We start from the raw sequence: 16,894 nt of genomic DNA, 5'->3' as shown, positions 1-16,894 counted from the left end.
TCCAGAAGTGTGGGAATGAACTGGGAATACTGTAGGCTGCTTTGACAAACCTCTGCACCATCTGCTGAAATATTAAGATGCTTGTTTTAAAAGTTGGCTGCCAGAGAAAGAGGTCACAACACCGACAGTGGGGAAGTTCTCTTTAATAATTATTTTACTTCTCCTTCCTGTATACAAAAAGCAAGTCACTGAGCCAAAGGTGGACAGTCCAGAGATAAATGACCATTTCTTCTGACCTTCTTCTTCTGGTCCAGGCACCAGCAGGAGAGAACGAACCTAGAGCCTTGGTCACCAAAGGAAAAGAGGTATGGTCAAGAAATGTGTCTGTGCATTTCAGTTACTTGGGAAAATACATAGGAATGCCATTAAAACTCCTTTCTTTTTTTTATAATTGGCAGAGAGAAATTTAAAGTGCAATTAAAGAAATTAATGTACTTAAGGAAGATACCTCCCTCCGTAATCTGAGACTCATGGGATTTGAGATTCCCTTTGTAGGCTGGATGACTCTTTCTCAAACAAGAGCAGTCCAAAACAGCCTCAGGTTTGTAGACAAAGATTAGGCCAACAGTCAAAGTTTCAAGGGGCTTAGAGAAAGCAAAGGAAAACCTTTTATGATTTAATGTCATTGTTAAAAGGTCCCAACACAATCATACGGGTGGTCAAGAACTGGATGATAGCCCTGGGACTCCGAATGGTAATGAGATAGACAGGGATCTTCTAAGAGTCCAGGCAGAAGTTCAGGAGTCCTCATTCCTGTGCTTCTATTGCTGGGGCTCAGCTACTCTGCCTATCTGCTTTTCTGCCCTTTACCAACTTGCCTCTACTCTACAACTAGCCCAAAACTAGTTGCTATAGATTTGACTGTTTTGGAGTCAGGTACCAAAGATCCAACTAGTGGAGGCCAGGTACAAAAGCCTGGGCCACAAGGGCTGCAGAGGGCCCTGACCTCAGCCTGAGTTATAGGACAGGCAGACAACTGTGAAAGGGGCCATGAGCACGGCAGACCCCATACTGCTCACATAGTACAGAAAGCAACTCTGCATCCGTATTTGGATCTTGCCTCACATTTTTGGCATTTACAGAGATTATTTATACCCAAAAGGGCACAGAGGATTATTTTTCAGTCCTAATAGTCCATGCTTATTGACACCACAGATAAAAAAGTATGTACACTAGGAGCTTTCCTACCAAGTACAGAAAGCACCAACAAAGACAGGTTGGTAACTTATGAAGGTTTTCCTCTCCTTTTCACTTCGTTTCAATGTCCTGTTTATCAGAATCAAAAGGTTCATGCATTCTGATTTCCACTTACCAGGAGGCTGGTCATTTTTCATCATTACGTACAGAGGTGGCTCCGAGTTTAGCTCAACCATCTGTCGTCCCTCACAAACCTGAGGGACTCACAGCAGGACCAGGAGAGTCAGCCAACCCTCTCAAGCAAGCTCTCAGGCCAGGGTTGACAAGTCACTCCTCAAGCCTGGGTTGATGAGACAGGAAGAACAGACCCACACACAAACTAGGTAAAGCCAGACATGTGGGTCTAATAGGTCACAAAGAAAGCAAAGTAACCCTCTAAGAAAAAAATCTACCCATGAAACATTCACTATCAAAGATGTAAGAAGACGCCGGACACCACCTTCAAGCTCCAGATGGTTTTCCAGCCAAGAAACTAAAAACGTTCTCATGTAAGAGTCCCTTTTTATGTACAAAAAAACTAATGATGCCAACATTAAGCTGCAACATAAGACAACAAACTTTAATAGAAAGCATGACCAATCCACTAGAAAGAACACTTAACTCTAAAAAGGGCAGGACATTTAAAAACGTTTTCCTAAGAAAATTAAGCTCTGAAGACAATGGCATTAAAAATTATGAGATCAGACCCCGAGTTAACACATTTCATCCGGGGGGCCCTCGGCAGCACACACAGCTTCCTGCTAGAGGGGAAGGGGAGTAGTGGGAAGTGGAAGTAAAGGAGTATTTTACAAGCCTTTTTATGAAATGTCACAATCCTGAGATACTCTGCTTAACAATGTCTCCAGCCTCTTTTAAATATACTTTTAAGAAACTGGTTAGGCAGGCTGGATGGAGAAAGTATATCAAGTTTGGAGTCACCATGAGTATCTGATCAGAGGCTCTGCCATTTACTAGGCATTTTCATTTTTAATGGCCATATTAATGCAAATCTGTTTTACCTAGCTCTCAACAAAATAAGGTGCATGTTGAGAATGGGTTCCAGAGTCCATCTTCAAACTCCAATTTAAATCTCACCTCTGCAAATAAATCTTGGGAATTGATTTAAGGTCACTTCCTCAGCTGTAAGAGTGGAACGTACAACTTAATACAGACTTGTGAAATGCCTTGCACACTGCTAGGTCAACAGTGAATACCCCAAGAAACAATTTTCTTCTTTGAATCCTATGGCCTCTTCCACATAAAGCTTCCAGAATTATCTGACAGCTTTAAGATATCATGATATCTGGTCATACAGTAAGTACCTATACATGCCATGCCCAAAATGAACACCAAAGCCAATTTTTCCCTAGGACATATTTTCTAGAAATGTCCTTCCAACGTTTTCAACCCATATTGGTCCAAAAGCAAAAAGAGTTGAAAGAAATTTACAAGAGTGTAGCTTTTAAAATCCTGACATCAGTCATATAGTAACTTTTCCCCTTAACAGTTACTTTATGTATCAATGAATAAGTAACTTACATTATTAAAGGAGTTAGTTGAAAACTAAGGGCAAATGAGTAAAACTCACTTACCCTTTCATTTGCAAACTTGAAGCAGTTTATTTCTTTTCGGATGTCTCTCCCTCCCCCTCCCCCACCGCTCCCACACCCCAATCCTCAAGGGAAACAAAAGAAAAAATAAACAAATGAGACTACATCAAACTAAAAAGTTTTTGCACGGCAAAGGAAACCATCAACAAAACAAAAAGACAACTGACTGTTTGGGAGAAGATATTCAGTAATGATACATCTGATAAGAAGTTAATATCCAAAAATACATAAAGAACTCATACAATTCAAACAAAAAAACAAACGATCCAATTAAAAAATGGGCAGAAGACTTGAACAGATATTTCTCCAAAGAGGAAATACAGATGTCTAATAGACATATGAAAAGATGCTAAAGGTTGCTAACCATCAGAGAAATGTAAATTAGAACCACAATGAGATATCACCTCACATTCATCAGAATGGCTATCATCAATAAATCAAAAAACAACAAGTGTTGGAGAGGATGTGGAGAAAAGAGAACGCTCATACATTGTTGGTGGGATTGCGAATTGGTACAGGCGCTATGGAAAACAGTCTAGAGGTGTCTCAAAAAATTAAAAATGGATATATCTTTTGACCCAGCAATTGTACTTCTGAGTATTTATCCAAAGAAAACCAAAACAATAATTCGTAAAGATCTATGCACCCCTATGTTCATGGCAGCACAATTTACAATAGCCAAGATATGGAAGCAACCTAAATGCCCATCAACAGATGATTGGATAAAGAAGTCACAGTTCATATATACAATGGAATATTACTCAGCCATTAAAAAATATTAAATCCTACCATTTGCAATGATGTGAATGGACCTAGAGGTTATTATGCTGAATGAAATAAGTCAGAGAAAGATAAATACCATATGATTTCACTTATATGAGGACTCTAAAGAACAAAAAGAACAAACTAATCAAAAACAGACTCACAAATATAGTGGACAATTTTGGGACAGGTAGGGGGAGGGAGTTTGGGGACTGGGCGAATGGGGTGAAGGGTTAAAGAAGCACAAATTAATAGTTAATAGTTGGTCACAGGGATGGGGAGCACAGCATAGGGAATGCAGTTAGCATTAATATGATGGCTAGGTAGAGGGCCAGGGGAGGAAGGGAGCAATTGGGGAGATCGTTTTATAAACTATGTAAATGTCTAACCGACGTACTGTATACTTGAAACTAACAAAATAAATATTTTTGAAAAAAGCAGAGTTTGCTGAGTATCACACCCACAAGTAGTGAAGCAACTTTGAATTTTCCAGTGCCATTGCTATTTTTAAATTTCATGACATAAACAAGAATACACTTAACTCAAAGAGTTTTCATTTTCACAAGAACACAAACATACCTATTAAAATCCATCCAATACTCACCTCCTCCCTGAAGACATCAGTCTTACAAGGGAGGACTTTAGTACTTCCTGACCATACTGATGATACTGAATTGTTTGCAAGCCTCACAGGTACCTATCCTCTCAATGATAAAAGGAATACTGTCTTGAGGCAAAGTAGTAGTTGGCCACCTCTTGCCTGCACAAAAACTGCCCTAAATCAATTTAAAAAGAGGACACCGGATGGCCAAGTCAGCTGCTGAGTTCTGGTCTGTGTTTCCTGTACTTGGCAACGGGATGGATGAAAAGTTATTGAGTTCCTAGAAGGAAGTGGAATCTTAGAAAAGCTGAGATGTGCTTTTTTTTTCCTTTTTGATGGATAAAGAGAGCAATGCTTCTGGTCAACCCATTAAATGGTTTGCTAGAAATTGTTGACATTCTTCACCTGTTCTATTTGTGTGTGTGTGTATAAATAAATAAATCTTCCCTTCTCCTAGTGACTACAGAATAGTTTTCCATCAACTTTAGTCCTTTTGCAGGGTAACTTTTCAGTAAATAAATAAATGTGGAACCGTCATGGACTCCACCGTCAGCCCTTGGTAAAAGGACCCAGAACTTGTTGCATGAGGTCTTAACCTCACTGAGTTCAACTACTCAAATGATACTTGGACTATTCCAGCACCGGGGACCATCTAATTGATGCTACAAGGGGAGCCAGGGATAAGGCAACTCCCAGTGCATGTACCCCAGACCTATTGAGTCAATCTCCGGGCCCAGAAATTTGTGTTTTAACAAGATCTCCAGGTAGCTCTTCAGTATGTTCAAGTTTAAGAAACATGCCTTAGAGTATATCTTCTCCAGCTTTAGTATGCATATGGATCAACCTGGGAATTCTGCTAAAATGCAGATTATGGTTCAGTATGTTGGAGGTTGGAGACAGTCTGCATTTCTAACAAGTTCCCAGGTGATATCAATGTTGCTGATCCATGGGTCATACTTAAAATAACAAGACTGTATAGAACAGAGTCCAATATTCTTATTCTGTGTACTGCAATAGTTTATTAGCAATCTAATTTAGAAACCAAGATTATGTAATGCTGAAGGGGAAAAGTTGTGATGGTGTGTAACTGGACCACTGCCTGAAATACTGTGCATTTTAGAAAAGCCCATACCTTCCATTTTTATGCAGTTCAATTTAGAATGTGAGTGCTACTGCCAAATGTATTATTGGGTATCATTTCACAGGACACGGCTCAGTTTCTAAATCACAGCCTGGTACCCAAGGTCTGCAGTTCTAATCACACAGTAAGTGCTCAACATTAGTCAAGTCAATTGCTACTCTGTTACTCGAGTTCCTCACCCGCCAAATGAAGGCATTTATAGCAACTAATTCCACAGGCTTATGTAGTCTTTACAGGTACAATAATGTGCATGACCAATAGGAAACAGGGGGAAAATAAATAGCTGCAACTGCCACTGAGATAAGAATTTTCTAAACACAGACAGCAGTAAGATAACTGAGTATCTTAACACCAAAAGAACAAATGCTCTCTTGTCTCTGATGGCAGAAAAATAAAGATATTTATCTGAACTAGGTTCCAGTAAAGCTCGCAAGCTTTCTGATCTCTTGGATGTGAATGTACCACAAGACACAAAGGAAATAATCTGAGTTCCAGTCCCAAAAAACAGTTATCAAATACAGCAGTCCCCCTATTTATGAGAGATATCTGATGGATGCCTGAAACCACAGATAGTACCTAAACTTATATATACTTTGTTGTTTTCTATACATGCATACCTATGATTAAGTTTAACTTACAAATCAGGCACAGTAAGAGATTAACAATAACAAAATAAGACAATTATAATAATATACTGTAATAAAAGCTATGTGAGTATGGTCTCTCTCTCTTTCAAAATAACTCATTGTGCTGTACTCATCTTTTCATCTAAAGGAAGTACTTTAAGGCATATCCAAATTGCCAGTATCACTACTCTTTGCTTTGGGGCCACTAAGTAAAATAAGGGTTAAACACAAGCGCGGTAAAACCAAGACAGCTGATCTGATAACCAAGATGCTACTAAGTGATTAATGGGCAGGGGGCGTCTACGGTGTGGATACACTGGACAAAGAGATGATTCACATCCTGGGTGGGATGGTGTGAGATTTCATCACGCTACATAGAACAGTGGCAATTTAAAACTTATAAATTAGTTATTTCTGGAATTTTCCATTTAATATTTTTTGAACCGCAATTGACCATAGGTAACTGAAACCACAGAAAGTGAAAATGAGAAGGGGGGATGACTGTTTATCATTTACCTACCTGGAGATGGAGAACTCTCCTTTACCTTTTATTTAGCAGTGATGAAAAAAGCGAAACATTTTTATTCCATCGTGGGTTACACTGTCTCCCCAAGCCTCGGGTTTTACTATCTGCAAAATAGGGGTGTTGTGTACCTTTCAGAATTGTCACGAGTATCTGTAATAACCCATGTGAAATGCCCGGCCTCGTGACATAGTTCACATTCAAGAGAAGAAAGCTGTTATGACAAAACAGTTTTATGTGATGACTCCGATAGTGAGTTAGAGAGTTATCTGCCCAAATACACCCTAGACCTCCACACTTTGTTATGAAGTGTTTGTGCTCCCCGCTCATCCTCCACCCCGCCCCCCCGCCGAAATTTACATGTTGAAATCTAATCCCCAAAGTGATGGTAACTGGAGGTGGAGCCTTTGGGAGGTAATTAGATCATGAGGGTGGATACTCACAAATGGGATTAGTGTCTTTATGCGAAGAGGCCAGAGAGCTGGCTTGCCATTGTTTCATGACCTGAGGTCACAATGAGAAGTTGGCAGCCTGCAACCTGGAGGGGGACCCTCACCAGAACCCCACCATGCTGGCCCTCTGACCTCAGATTTCCATAACTATGAGATAAATTTCTGTTGTTTATAAGCCTATCAGTCTATGGTATTCTGTTACAGCAGCCTGAACTAAGACACTATTATGTAACATCCTGATATTCTTATATGACTGTATTAGGACGTGGATTTGGTTAAGAAATCACATTAGTCAAGCTACAAACTCTAGCAGAGAATATTCTATTACGTAGAGTAAATTCAAAGAGGCCACATTAGTTTTCTGGCTATTAACACCATAATAGATCCATAAAAACGGGAAAAGCTGTGAAATCTTGTATTAATAAATACACTACTGGGTCACCTGGACCCTTGAGATATTGAACCAAAGACATTTCAACTTCTCTTTACATTTCTGCCTCATATACTATTCAGACATACAACCAGCTTATGCACTGTCCAAGCGAAAAAAAGGTCAACTGTTCATATCCCTAATATTCACATTTAGAAGACCTTCTTATCCAAGGGGAATAAAAACAGAATGTGCAGCAAAAGTCCCTGCTGTGTCGCTTTGCGCTTTCCCTTGGAGCACAGTAATTCCCTTTCCATCCTTTTTCCGGAGTCATCATTTTACAATCTAGGTATTATTTTCAACCCTGACTCATCCTCAACAAGCAAGCAAACCTGAAATGCTTAAGAAACACAGATATACTATGAGCATTAATTACCGGACAGAGGAAATAAATTTAAGAATAAACTAGGTCCCACACCAACTCTAATTCTGAGTAAGCAGCATCTCCTCAAACTTCATTCTTTCCTTGTATGTGTTTTACAACTATTTCAAGCAGTTACAATGACTAAGGCACTATGGTAGACATAGATGGAAAGAAGCACCAAGCTGCATCACAGAAAGATCCTATCCTAAAAAATTTCCCAGTCTAGGATGTGAGTTAAAACACAAACTAGCATATCTATATATTACAGGCTTCACAAAAACAAACAAAAATGCCAGCTGTACTCTTTTCCTTAGGAGATGTTATTTGCAACAGTAAACCAAACAACCTCATTTTAAGGTAAAAGCAAATATTTCCAACAGGGCTGCCCATTGCTTATCGACACAGTGTATTTTATCATTAAGACTGCAGGCTCCAAAGTCAGACTAGTGAACTAAGCCCCAACTCTACAATTGAATATCTATAGTCCTTGGACAAGTTTCTTAACCTCTTTAAGTCTCATTTTATTCCTCTGTAAAACAGGGATTATTAGAATATCTCCCTCGTAATGTTAAGATTGATATACTGCACACAAACTGTTTAACATGTTACTGACCCAAAATATGCAGACAATATAAGTTTTCTGGGTGAAAACTGAGGTAGGAACAGACAACCATAGACTTCAGGAACCTGAAGAGAACAGAAAAGGAAGAGAAAGCAGGCAGAGTAGGAACATCTCATATTCCTATACTCTCTCAGCTCATTCCATCTGCTAGACCACTATGTCTTTATCTTGGCTGAAAAACCTCCCTCTATTACGGAGCCTGTTTGGGACTCACCCTAGAACCAATGCACCAGAATCTAGGGTTGAGCCTCAAGCATCTTATATTAAAAAGCTTCAAAAATGAGCAGTATCATGCACACCTAAGTTTGTGAACTATTGTGAAGACAAAACATTTTATAAGTGCTGCAATATCTGCTTTAGATGTGATTCAGCTCAGATCTGATCCTTTATTTTGAGGCTAATATAGCTACCTAGTCTTCGAAATGTCAGGATCACTGTCTAAAATTCCATTCGGAGGTCTCCTTAATGGGGTTTCCACTGACTGATTGGCACTCCTCACCCTGGGTTTCCGTTTCTTGTGATGGAAGGGAGAGCATCACACTGAGCTGCCCTCACTCCTCTGTTCAGATATTCTGGCCAACCCATCTATCCACGTCTCCACATCTTTCTCATCTCATTTACCTGAAACGCTGTGGAGTCCCTTACTAATTTATCTAACACTATTCTACCAAACTGCTTTCAAATGTATTTGTAATCAAATCTGAGTATTAAAAAACTATCTAATAGACTTATTTCAATTCTAATGTTTGTGGTAGCCTAGTATATATTGGTTAGGTTTCCAATATATACTAGTTTCCAATATACACAAAAGTTTTAAAAACATAAGAAATTTTCTCGCAGAGTTTGAAAAAACATGAAAGCCATCAATAATTCATTATTATTACCATTTCTTCATCTTCAGAGGGGAAGAAAAAAACAGTCTTACATTTACTGAAATTTTTTTGTATTCAATTCAAATCATGATACTTTGATAGACTCATAGTATCACTTCAAAGTCATCCAAAGAAAAATAAAATATTTACAGAAAACTGTTATTAAAATTACCAAATTAATTTTTAATTCATCAGTGTTCATACCTCTCCAAATATATGAAAACTTTTATCGGAAGGCATTGTAATTAAAGAAGAACTAACCCCCCACCCGACTAAGTAATCGATCTAAGCTGATCAGACAGACTGCCATCTGGTCAATCAATTGCCATTTGAAAGGCTGCTCTAAATATATCTTCCTATAAGTGTCTAAATCTCATCAAAATATAATGACTTCTAATTAATTTATGCTAGCTAACAGGAAATAAATTTTCATAATTTTAGATTCCCACTTGTAATACGATTACCAAAGCCTTCCAAGATTCTCAAATTATTTTTCCGAATATAGATGAAGTAACATATCCTCATTTTACTCTACAGAGAAGCCACTCTAAACCAGTCTTGTGCATTAGAGCAATCTCTAGCAGCCTTTAAAATAAAACTGAGTCCATCATCCTACTTAAGCTCAGTACACTAGCAGTAAAGTACACATAATCTGTATTTTCTTATTTACCAAAGTAAATGGCTACAGTACAGTAAAGTAAGCAGGTGGCTGGCTACCCGCCAACTCTGAGACTATCTACGCTTCTGTAAAATGGGGACAAGACAGAATTCCCTGTCACAGGTTATAGTGAGGTCCAAGTGAGGTCCCAATAAAAGCTATTTTGATTTCTAAGGAAGTATGCTTATTAAATTTGTACAACACATGTGTATTTTTCAATCAAAACTATGTATCCAAAAGCAAAAGTGCAGACACTATTAAAAAAGTAAAACAATCCCTTCATTTGAGCTGTTTCTGAAGTGTCAGACAGTAAATTGGATCCAAGATTCTCTAAGAAGCTACTCTTTCCTAAAGACATAAGTCAATAAGCACCAGACTACATCTGTGAATCTCCATCTTACACTTGCTTTTGCAGATTATCCCACAGAAGCCCCAACAAGTCAAGAGCAACCAACCAGGAGTAAACACAAAAAGGACAAATTCCTGAGAAAAACAGGATAGTGTTTTGGGATGAGCCATATCCAGGTTTGCGCAATGAGTATTCAGAAGGAAAGGAATGGTACAGGTTCTTTCTGCACACAGCAGCCATCGCCGTCCTGGCTTCCACAAAGTAAGGTGTTTAACTGATGCTGATCAGCACAGCATGCTGATGATCCCACTGTACATTTGGCTTGGCTCAGGATCTCCCAATCGAATTTGCTAACACAGTAGACTCCAGAAGAATCACCCATTAAAAACAATCCAAATACAGACTCTAAATGTGCATAAGGCCTTTTGTGATCTCCGCTGGAGCTTATACTATCTAACAGCTGCAACTGTGACTGTTCTAGCTAATTGCTCTCAGCAACAAAAATAAACAATCGCTCCAGGAAGAAGACTGTACCCGCCAAATATTAATGAATTTTTTAACAGTCAGATATCTCAAATCTTGGTTTAAAAGCCTTGCTACTGGTAAAGAAGTCTCAAAGTACAAACACAGGGTTGACAAGGCCAGAAACTAAGTCTTTATTTTATACTTAATCCTTTCTGCCCCACTCTGCTATCCCCTACCCACCCCGCCCCCACAAAAAAAAAGGAAAAAGGACAGTGCCTTGTGTCTGGAAGAATTTAAGCAATCTGAGATATTTTAACTCATGTATAACTTTTTAACATATGGGGGAAAAGAGTCACACTGATTGGAGCTATTTTTAAAGTGCAGCTCTACCGTAAAAATAGACATTTACTCATAAGGATGCTTGAATAGAGAACAAGCCCAATCTACGTCTTATTGTTAAGAAAGGGGTGAAAAAAGGCTGTCGTGCTTTCTGGAGAGCCATTTATGGTCCGCCTGTGATGTCATGGCAGAATCCAGGTGCACTCTCTAACGAGTGTCTTTCAGCCTCCTCAATCCTTTAAAAAGTGCTCTTCTACCATCAGCTACTTCTCTGCACACATACAATAAGGAGCCAGTGTTTACCCAGGCCCTTACAAGACAGAAGATCACTGCAATCAGAGACCCAAGGAAAAGATGAAAAATTACTCACCCACAATTGGGCTCGTCATCGCCTTCTCTTAGTTCCTACTCCGAAAGAGAGCATTTCCTTTTGCTAAGGAAAGAGAGAGAAGCAGTTGATTTGTCGAGACTTGGGGACATCTATGTGTTCTCTCTCCACAAGGAAAATATGTGGCTTCATACTTCTCTCCCCATCCAGGTTCCTGTTCCTTAGTTGAAGCTTGCAACCAAATTACCCCCCTTAAACAATAGCAAGTAAACACTGAGGCACCCTCCCAAACTAAGCTTTGGAGACATCATCACCCCTAGGTTCCGGACTTCAATTTGTCTTCAGCCTTTATAAAAGCCTGGAAAAATGGAGTTGTAATGGGAAACCATGTAGGATTCCTGATTCAGACCTCCCAGACAAAATGTCAGCATTAATCAATACAAAAACAAACAAAACAAAACCGACAAAACAAAACAAAGCCAGACAACAGTTTTCATGCACCGGGTCTTAAATCAAAAAAATGCATTATTTTATGTCTGTTAAAAAAATTTTGTCCATATACTCATGGAACAAAATCAAAGAGGGGAAACATCCTTAGGAAGGAAAAAAACACAAACTTGAATGTTTAATCTTTATAAAACTAGTTATATAATTACAACTTAAAACAAAAAGTAGAAGAGAAAAAGGGTATCTTTTTCAGGGGAGGACTAACTTTTGACTTATTTTTTGTACTTTATAAATCCTCTACAGTGGCTATGTTAATATTGACTGAAATTATCCACACGGATCTAAATTATATTCAAGGCAACAAATAAAATACTCAATGCGCTTAATTCAATTTGATTTCTAGATGCCTTACATACCCTGCAGGATTCAAAAAATCGGATCCTATGAAAAGACACAGTTTATGAAAGTTAACTCATTGTAGATTTTAGCTCATTAATGACAGCAAAGGGCTTCCAAGAAGTAGGAGAACTGGGTTCAAATGCCAGGTCTCAACATGAGCAAAAGAATCTTGAGAACCTTAACTTCTCTGGGTGTGATTAACATCTGCAAACTAAGGTGCAGAACAAGAAGACACCCGAGGGTGTCTTCTTGCTCAAAACCAGAGTAAAAATAGACAAATTAAATTTTCATCCCTGAAAGATAGCACAGCAACTGGTATAGAGCAGGTGCTCAATGTACATTCTGTGAACGAATTACCAGAAGGGAAGTTTTAAAAAAGTATTTAAAACAGAGCTTCCCAACCTGTGAGCCATGGTGTGCTATCATATCATAGAAGGGTTAACAAGTGTGTCAAGATATTGATCTCCTCAGGACCATAGCCCATGATGTAAAACAAAGTCTGAAAAGCACAACTTTTTAAGAATACTACCAATACATGAAAAAATAAATCACATTTACTCAGGGCAAGTTTCAGATAAACATTTACATAAAGTTCTCACCACCCTTCATTCAAGAAAGACAGAATGTTTGCCTTATCATCTGGTACTCCGGCCATTTAATTTTAAAACAGAAAACTGGACCAACCATTTATTTGAAAAAGTGAAGAGGCTTTCTTTATGCAACGTATGGGTGTAAAACAGATACCTAAGAGTAACTACTGAAAACCAGAATTTCAATATATATTTGAGTACATACAGAGAACACACAGCAGCAATCGTTCTCAAGAAATGAAAATGTGCTAAAATTTAAATAATACAGTTAACAATGCAAGCTCCACTTCAACATTTATAGTAATAGCTATTTATCCTTTCTGACAGTAACTCAGGGATTTCTTTTAGTGTGAAAAGCTGCATTATTTCTTGAAATTATTACTACTTATAACTTCACAAAACCTATTTTTTGAGAAGGGAAAAGATCTATAACATGCCTGTAAATATATGGGGGTTTACTTTCACCAGGGTGCTAAACAGTATTTCCCGATTGGCCATTTTCCCTTAGAGGTCCAAGAAATAACAGCTCTGCATCTTTTCAATGTTTACTCACCTGCATTTATGGATCATAACCTCCTTCCTCCATTCTCATCGAAACTGCTGCACCTTTGTCACAACTGCAATACAATGCAAAGAATAAAGCTACCTTGCCAACTGTGTGCTTCATTCCCAAGGGCGGGTCACCTTGAAGTGGCTGCCAGTTTCATTTTATCTGCAAGGAGGTCCACAGTGGGGCTGGTGGCTTCTGAAACTGTACGAAGGTGATTCTCCAAAGGAGTGCACAATGAGAATCAAGAGTTAGAGAGAGCATATGGCTACCAACAACCTATAAGTCAAGGAGCCCTTAGAATAAACAAAGCAACAAGCCCTTACCAGAAGAGCTATTTAAATGAGTTGCCTTTCTTTCCTGTGGTTCTTCATTGAAAGGGAAGAGATGGCTATTAACCTTTGTGTAGCTTTCAAAACAACAAAAGGAAAAAAACTGTCAAACCAAAACCTCATCTTAGAAATATCCAAAAAAACATGTGGACTTTATAAAATCCCTTCACCTTCTATGAAGGTGATACTTGAGTGATATGGATAAGAAAAATTAAAATCTATATCAAAACATAATAGTGAACCAAATACTTTGGCACTAGAAATGGTACAAAAACTAAAAAAAGGATCACTTTATCATCTTAAATCATTGAGTTTTAAAGGTATATACTTTGAGAAATAGACTGGTCTGATGTGCTATTACTGGAGAGATTTTGCTCTTGGTCTTTTTGCATATCCTGAACAACTCCCAATAAATGTCTCCCTAAAAATAAGACAATGTCCTTCCTAGCAAGTTCTACATGACTCCAAAAATCACATATAATCGACCATAGCAAATATTTTTAGTGTTATGGTAGAAATGGGCAAGGGAAGAACAAAGTTTTGATGTTTAGACACTTCATATTTCATCATAAGCTCGAATTTTTGACAAATCTAAGATTTAACCAGTCACAGGCATGAAAATATTTAATGAACTCAGGTCTACACCGAATGTTGACCCATGTTGACATAGGGTTACTCTACCTAATATGTCTTCATTAAGTATTCTCTTTTGAATTCCCTCCCCAATCTCTTAAATCCCACCTACCCTTAATAACCCAGTTCAATTGCTACCACTTCTGTGTGGCTTCCAATTCCCACCCCACTAATTACCCTCTCCACCAACACACACACACACACACACACACACACACGCCACTCGTTCATTTTCTTTTTAATATACTTGGCGCAGATCACTCTTGACTTTCTTTATACTGTATATTATTTGTGGGTGTGGACAAATCTGGAGCACAAGACCGGTGCAAGAGAACAGAGGCAACTGTCTCTTGCATTTATGTCTGTCCTTTTCAGACTGTACACAGCAGGGGTAAATGCTTGGTTGCTATAAGGTATCTGAGATCATAACATCCATGAGTATTTTGGGGGGTTAGTATCAACTACTACATCTTAACCTACATCTTTAGTTATTAAAACTAAAAGTAATGTTAACATTGAGTTCGAGACCCTAAGACTTTTATTCAGAGTAGAATAAAGCCAGTCGGCATGCCTTTAAAATTCAGGGTATTTTACTATATTAGTGCTTTGCTAATTGTCATTCCACATATTTTATGTTTAGAGAGATAAAGTACATCCAAGTCCCTCCATCAACCCATCTATGCAGAGAGACAGTGTCTTATTGTATAAAACTTATTTTGCTTTAGGAAGGATTTGGACATCTTAAAATATAAGAGCATCTTAAAAATTCACTAAACTAAACGATACTGATGTCAGATTGAAACTTACACAAATGAGCTAATAATCATTCCAAAAAAGAAAAAGCAGAATCTGTAAGAAAGGCAGAGCAGGTTTATTTTTGCAAGTTGTAACTGGGTTTATAAAAACTACAGCAAGTTAGCTTGACACCTGCTTCTGGATTCTCACAGCACTTAGGACTGTAGTCATGGCCTGGTGGCTTGTCTGTCCTCCCTCTTAACGTAACAGTTTCCAAGAAGATTAAGAGCCACATCTTGCTTACAGACTCAAGGCACAGTATAGTAATGAACAACAGTAAACCTGTAAATAATAAATATTCTTCTATTTCTATGAACCAGAATTCTGGAAAGGTTAATTTCAGTGGCCCTACGTCAAACAGGCTGTTTGTATTAATGGTGTAGATGTTTTAATTCCTCCAACTTGAAGGGAATTGAGCCCACTTTCGGGAATTTTCAAGGAAAGAAAACAAAGGACAGTAGAGAAAAATGAGCCATCTGCTGCAATAACTGAAGCTATAAGTGTTCTTCAAAAAAAAATTAGTCTACGGCCATGCCACCCTGAACACACCCGATCCCGTCTGATCTCAGAAGCTGAGCAGGGTCAGGCCTGGTTAGTACTTGGATGGGACACCACCTAGGAAGATTGGGTGCTATAGGTGTAAAAAAATTAAATTAAATTAAATTTTGTTGTGATGTTAGCAATATTTGTTTTAGTCACTGAGGTTCCAATATGGTCACATAGGCATAAAGGATCAAAACCATCACCTTTTTTTTTTTGTATCTTCCATCCAATAAAAGGTATATGCATATTGTTCTGGAAGTATATTAAAATTTCAACACACTTATTGTTAAAATATACAAGTTTTCTTATTTCTAGGTAATCCTTTGAATAGGGAGTTACAAGTTTCCACTACATTTTTTGATCCTCTTATGAAGAATAAGACTTTGCAATCTATTAAAAAAACAAAAACAAAAAAAACAGGAGGGTTAAATTGCTAACACTTTTCCTCAAATAAGATTAAAATAATGTAAAATGATGTTCAGATTAAAAATTTATGTTTGTTACTGTAACAATGAATTGTGATACCCTAGATGATTTGCAAGCTTAAGGTGAGAAAGGATTCTAAGGAAAAAAAATATTTCTCCTAAAGTACACCGGTAGTTTCACAAACCTCCTTTTACTTAGAAGTTTTCCACTATCTACTCAAATATAAGAGAACTGCTGACATGCAACCAAGTCAAAATAATGATAAGCATGCAAGAAGAGAAAGGTGAGGGGAGAATGTTCCAACATCACAAAATTAGAGTATCAAATTCATATAATAAAAAAGGGAGCATGGAGATTTGAGATTAATTGCATGTTGGAAGAAAAAGAATCGTCTTGTCACTCATCTACGCTCTTGACTACTAAGTTGTGAATTCAGGACAATTTTTTGCAAGAAAAGCTGACAGATACAATTAAATAAAAAGAAGCCTAGTATACCTCATAAAAAAAAAAAAAGTATTTCAATTTTACTTTTGAAGTTCTAGAGAAATAGAATGTTTGCATAAAAGATCAGTAAGAAATATTTTTCTCCCTCTACGGTTCTGTTAGAGATGTGTTACAAGAACTGAATACGTATGTGAAACACGAGGTTGGCACAATTCATGATTTGTACACATGTGCTACTCACATCAACCCTGACCTGATGAAAACTGAGCTTCCGATTTTAGAGAACATTTTCTTGACAATCCAGCTCTTGGGCAACAAATATAAATTTTACACACCAACAGTTAATGAATTAAATCTTGCCAGTGGAAGCAGAATAAGTTACCTTCCTTATGTTTGGTTTTTCTTTAGCTCGAGTAAATG

At 37.9% G+C, this 16,894-nt stretch overlaps 1 pseudogene; it reads left to right on the top strand.

Annotated features, from left to right (window-relative positions):
* The first annotated feature begins 15,582 nt into the window (after nucleotides 1-15,582).
* LOC120617173 (uncharacterized) lies at nucleotides 15,583-15,701 on the top strand (annotated as a pseudogene).
* The last annotated feature ends 1,193 nt before the right edge of the window (nucleotides 15,702-16,894 follow it).

This window comes from Pteropus medius, unplaced genomic scaffold (genome assembly GCF_902729225.1).
Source record: "Pteropus medius unplaced genomic scaffold, Ma_sr-lr_union100, whole genome shotgun sequence".
Classification (NCBI taxonomy): Eukaryota; Metazoa; Chordata; class Mammalia; order Chiroptera; family Pteropodidae; genus Pteropus; species Pteropus medius.
Note: the sequence above shows the minus strand (reverse complement) of the source record. Positions and strands in the feature narration are given on the sequence as shown.